The following is a 5,734-nucleotide window of genomic DNA, read 5'->3' as shown; positions in this document are numbered from 1 at the left end:
TCGCTTGATTTTGTTACCATTATTTCTTTGGGAAAATAGTAATATTTTGTTAATGTTTCTGTTTTCTTTGATGCTTTTTTTCCCTTCTATTCATCAATGAGTTTCATTCAGTTTAGGGAGGAAGAATAATAACATACTTGACCAGAAAAGATCTCAGGTAATCAGTTTACTTAGTGAGCCACCATTATTGATGGTTATGCTTTTAATTATTTTATTATTATTATTAACCAGAGCACTGTTCAGCTCTGGCTTATGGTGGTGCGGGGGGATTGAACCTGGGACTTTGGAGCCTCAGGCAAGAGAATTTGTTTGCATAACCGTTATGCTATCTACGCTCCACCCTATGCTTTTAATTCTTAAGTTCCATTAAGCTGATGTTGAGTTGCTATGAGATGGGGAAACTGATTTCTAAATAGTAGAGTCAGAACAGAAGGCATACCATGTATAAACTAGAATGCCATCTCATTTATTAACAAAATGTTCATTTTGGGGGGGCTGGACAATGAGTGGTGTACCCAGTTAAGAGCACATAGTACTATGAGAACCCAAGTTTGAGATCCTGCTCCCCACCTGTAGCAGGAACACTGCACAGGCAGTGAGGCAGGTTTGCAAACACATCTACCTTTCTCCCTCCCTCTCTCCCTCCCCTTCCCTTCTCAATTTCTCTTTGTCCTAATGAATAAAATCCCAGTTCGAGCCCCTGGCTCCCCACCTGCAGGGAAGTCACTTCACAGGTGGTGAAGCAGGTCTGCACGTATCTATCTTTCTCTCCCCCTTTCTGTTTTCCCCTCCTCTCTCCATTTCTCTCTGTCCTATCCAACAACTATGACACCAGTAACAATAATAACTACAGCAATAATTAAAAAAAAACAAAGGCAACAAAAGGGAAAATAAATAGAAAAATATTTATTTATTATTGGATCGACAGAAATTGAGAGGGGAGAGGGAAAGAGACACATGCAGGGGCCAAGTGGTGGTACACCTGGTTATATTCTGCACACTGCTGTGTGCAAGGACCTGGGTTCAATCTCCTGGTCCCCACCTGCAGGGAGAAAGTTTCATTAGTGGTGAAACAGGGCTGCAGGTATCTGCCTCTCTATATCCCCCTCACTTCTCAATTTCTGTCTGTATCCAATAATAAGTAATTTTTTTAAAAGTTAATAAAAGAGAGTGAGCAAGAGACCTGCAGCCCTGCTTCACCATTTGTGATTTCCCCTTGCACAAACACACTACCTTTCTCCCTCCCTCCCCTTCCCTTCTCAATTTCTCTTTGTTCTAATGAGTAAAATCCCAGTTCGAGCCCCTGGCTCCCCACCTGCAGGGGAGTCGCTTCACAGGCGGTGAAGCAGGTCTGCAGGTGTCTATCTTTCTCTACCCCTTTCTGTCTTCCCCTCCTCTCTCCATTTCTCTCCTAGGGACCAGGGGCTTGAACCTGGGTCCTTGACTGTAATGTGTGCGCTTAACCAGGTACAATCCTCTGCACTATACCACCTGGCCCCCATGTTCAACCTATTTTTACACCAGTCCCCAACTTAGACATTTGTGCACAAACATGTTCAAAGTGACCATTGAGATGTAAACATGGGTTGTTTTTTTTTTTAATCTAAGTCATGGTGATATTGATAAAACATCCCTACTATTTTTGTTTTTTTCTTAATTTTTATTTTATTTATTTACTCCCTTTTGTTGCCCTTGTTGTTTTTTATTGTTTTTTTTATTGTTGTAGTTATTGTTGTTGTTGTTGTTGGATAGGACAGAGAGAAATGGAGAGAGGGAGGGGAAGACAGAGAGGAGGAGAGAAAGACAGACACCTGCAGACCTGCTTCACCGCTTGTGAAGCGACTCCCCTGCAGGTGGGGAGCCTGGGCTCGAACCGGGATCCTTATGTCGGTCTTTGTGCTTTGCGCCACCTGCGCTTAGCCCGCTGTACTACAGCCCGACTCCCAACAGCCCTACTATTTTTAACTTATTTGAGACAGAAAAATTGAAAGGAGAGGAAGGGAGACACCTATAGCTCTGCTTCACCACTTGTGAAGCTTTCCCTTGGCAGATAGGGACCAGGAGCTTGAACTTGGGTCCTTGTGCACTATAATGTGAGCTTTTAACCAGGTGAGCTACCTCCTGGCCCTGCCCCCATCCCTACTTTTTAAGGAAATGATTCTAAGTGACTTGAATTATTCTGTTCCTAAATCATCTCTTCCACCATGTCTGTAGTTCTTGAATTTCCTACCTGGGAAACATTTTTGTTTTGTTTTTTTAAAAAATAAGGTTCCACTTTATTTCTGCACTTAGACTTTTTTATTTTATTTTATTTTATTTTTGATAGAGGGCAAGTGGCAGAGTGAGAAAGTAAAAGAGACCATAGTACCAAGGCTTCCTTCAATACAGTGGGGGCCGGACTCAAACCTAGACCATACAGATGGCAAAGCAGTTCACTGAGTGAGCTATTTTGTTGGGTCCATTTTAGTCTTTTTAAGGTAACTTGTTTAATTCATAGTGCTTGTTTTACTACTAACGGAATGCCTTGCCTAAAAGTACCTGTTAGTTATTGTTTTTGCTAATGTCAATTTAAGTTGGGATTGTTAAAAGTGGGTCCTGGGGGCCAGGTGATGGTGGTTAAGCACTCACATTATAGTGCACAAGGACCCAGATTCAACAACCTGGTTAAGCACTCACATTATAGTGCACAAGGACCCAGATTCAAGCCCCTGGTTCCCCCCCTGCAGGGGGAAAGCCTCATAATTCTCATAATTGGTGAGCAGGGTTGCTTCTGAAGCAGGCTGTCTCTCTGTCTCTCCCTATTTTTGTCTATCCCCAAAAAAAAAAAAAAAAAAAAAGATTCTAATTCAATGATTAGTGTCCTTAGAAAAATAGCAACCTGGGAGGTGGCACAGTGGATGAAGTATTAGACTTTCAAGAATAAGGTTCTGATTTCAATCCCTGGCATCATGTGCTGGAATGATGTTCTGGTTCTCTTGTCTCTCATCTATCTTCCCATCCATCTATCTAGAACTACTGGGAAATTTGGACAGAAAAGGGCTTGCACCTGGTAGAGTATAAGTTACCATGCACTAGGACCTGGGTTCCAGTCCCAATCCCCACTTAGAGGGGAGAAATGTCACAGGTGGTAGAACAGTGCTGTAGGTGTCTTTCCCTCTCCCTCACACTCACCTACTAAAGGAAAAGGAAAAACAAATTACCACCAGGAGCAGTGGAGTCATGTAAGCACCAAGCCTAAGTAATAATCCTGGTGGCAAATAATAGTAGTAATCGTAGTAGAGTATTAACAATAATAGTTAATGCTGAGTATTTACATGACATAGGATATGAATTTCTTGCATCGTATCTGTAAAGCATCGCCTAATTAGAACTTGAAAATTGTTTTCAAAAAGTTTGAGATTGGGGCCAGGTGGTGTTGTACCTGGTTAAGCGCACACAGTACAGTCAAGGACCCAGGTTCAAGGCCCTGGTCCCTACCTGCAAGGGGAAATCTTCACAAATGGTGAAGCAGGGCTGCAGGTCTCTCTCTCTCTCACTCACTCACTCACTCACTCTCTTTTATTAACTTTAAAAATAATTATTTATTACCTGATACAGACAGAAACTGAGAAGTGAGGGGGATATAGAGAGGCAGATACCTGCAGCCCTGCTTCACCACTAATGAAACTTTCCCCCTGCAGGTGGGGACCAGGAGATTGAACCTAGGTCCTTGCACACAGTAGTGTGCAGAATATAACCAGGTGTACCACCACTTGGCCCCTGCATGTGCCTCTTTCCCTCTCCCCTCTCAATTTCTCTGTCAATCCAATAATAAATAAATATTTTTCTATTTATTTTCCCTTTTGTTGCCCTTGTTTTTTTTTATTATTGCTGTAGATATTATTGTTATTGTTACTGATATCATAGTTGTTAAATAGGACAGAGAGAAATGGAGAGAGGAGGGGAAGACAGAGAGGGGGAGAGAAAGATAGACACCTGCAGACCTGCTTCACCACCTGTGAAGCGACTTCCCTGCAGGTGGGTAGCCGGGGGCTCGAACTGGGATTCTTATGCCAGTCCTTGTACTTCGCGCCACATGCACTTAACCCGATGCACTACTGCCCGACTCCCAATAAATATTTTTTAAAATGTAAGACCCAAGTCCTTACATGAGATTTATATTAATGTAGATAGCTTATATTTATTTAAAATATTTATTCCATGAGAGAGAGAAATACTAAAGGAACACTAGTATATGTGGTACTGGGAATAGAACACAAAACCTCATTCTAAAATGTTTCCTGCTTGTTATTTTATATATATATATATATATATATATATATATATATATATATATAAAATGTTCAACAGATTCATTATTTTTGTGCTTTTCTGCACATTCTCAGAAATAAACTATCTGCTATCACTGAGTTATGATGGCCCCTTAGGACAATTTTCATATTATTATTATTACCAGAGCACTGCTCAACTCTAGTTTATGGTGGTGCAAGGGATTGAACCCGGAACTTCAGTCTCAGGCATGACAGCCTCTTTGTATAACCATTATGCTATCTCCCTTGCCTTTTTATTATTATTTAATAGGGTACCAGGGAAAGAACTCAGACATTCAAGATACTGCTGAGTGGTCTCCTGACCTGGGCTCATTTTTTAAAAAATATTTCTTTTTCTCTCTCTCTTTTTATTAGGTAGGACAGAGAGAAATGAGTGGGAGAAAGAGAGAGGCACCTACAGACCTGATTCACAGCTTGTGAAGTATCCCCCCTGAAATTTGGGGAGCAGGGGCTAGAACCTGGGCCCTTGTACACAGTAATGTGTACACTAAATCAGGTATATCACCTCCCAGGCCCCAGTTTCTTTTTTTTTTTTTTTTTCAAATAGCTCACATATTTATTATTACTGAGTCAGGTAACAGGAAGAGATACAAGGCCGAGTGGGGTCCTAATCAAGTGTGCAAGACAACAGTGCTCCGCTCAAAATCCTAGCAGTCTCGCCCAGCATAAACATGTGCGCATCTTAGAGAGGAATCCTTACAGACCCAGCTTTGTTCTTCTCCAGTGTCTCCTCTTGGAGTTGTGCCTGATCTTATTACCAGTTTTCATCCGAATTCACTGAGGAATAGGACAGTTCTGCTTTTGCTTCTTAGCCAGGAAGCGCTTGATTCTGAAAGTCTTGTGGGAAGACATGGCGAAGACAAGTCAGTCCACCACCACGATGGCGGAGAAAAGGAGAGGGCCTGTTTCTTTTCTATACAGAAAAATCAAAGCACTGATCCACTGTCCATGGGAGCTGCCCCCGTGCCATTCATTGGGATAATTATTTGGTACCTGGACTTAGATCTAGGACCTTGACTTTTTAAAAAGAATTTATTTATTTATTCATGAAAGACAGGAGAGAGAGAAAGAACCAGACATCACTCTGGTACATGTGCTGCCAAGGATTGAACTCGGGACCTCATGGTTGAAAATCCAATTTTTTATCCACTGCACCACCTCCCAGACCACAGACTTCCACTCAGTGAGCTATCTGTTGACCCTCTGGGTTTTATTTTATTTTTGTTTTTACTAATTATAGGCAATACAAGACTTGTGGTTATAACTAAGTTTAATAGTTTTTCTAAATGAAAGGCCTTATTTTAAAAAGCAATCAAGCCACACCAACTTGAACTTTTCAAATGAGATCTCAATATTGTATACTACATTACAGCACCAAGAACATTTTGCAACTTTCTAAGTAC

The 5,734-nt window shown here is 41.3% G+C and overlaps 1 pseudogene; it reads right to left on the bottom strand.

The window, feature by feature from the left end:
• Positions 1 to 4,832: 4,832 nt before the first annotated feature.
• On the bottom strand, positions 4,833 to 5,239 carry LOC107522145 (large ribosomal subunit protein eL39-like; annotated as a pseudogene).
• Positions 5,240 to 5,734: the final 495 nt, after the last annotated feature.

Source organism: Erinaceus europaeus, chromosome 10 (genome assembly GCF_950295315.1).
Source record: "Erinaceus europaeus chromosome 10, mEriEur2.1, whole genome shotgun sequence".
NCBI classification, from domain to species: Eukaryota; Metazoa; Chordata; class Mammalia; order Eulipotyphla; family Erinaceidae; genus Erinaceus; species Erinaceus europaeus.
This window is presented reverse-complemented; position numbering and strand designations above follow the sequence as displayed.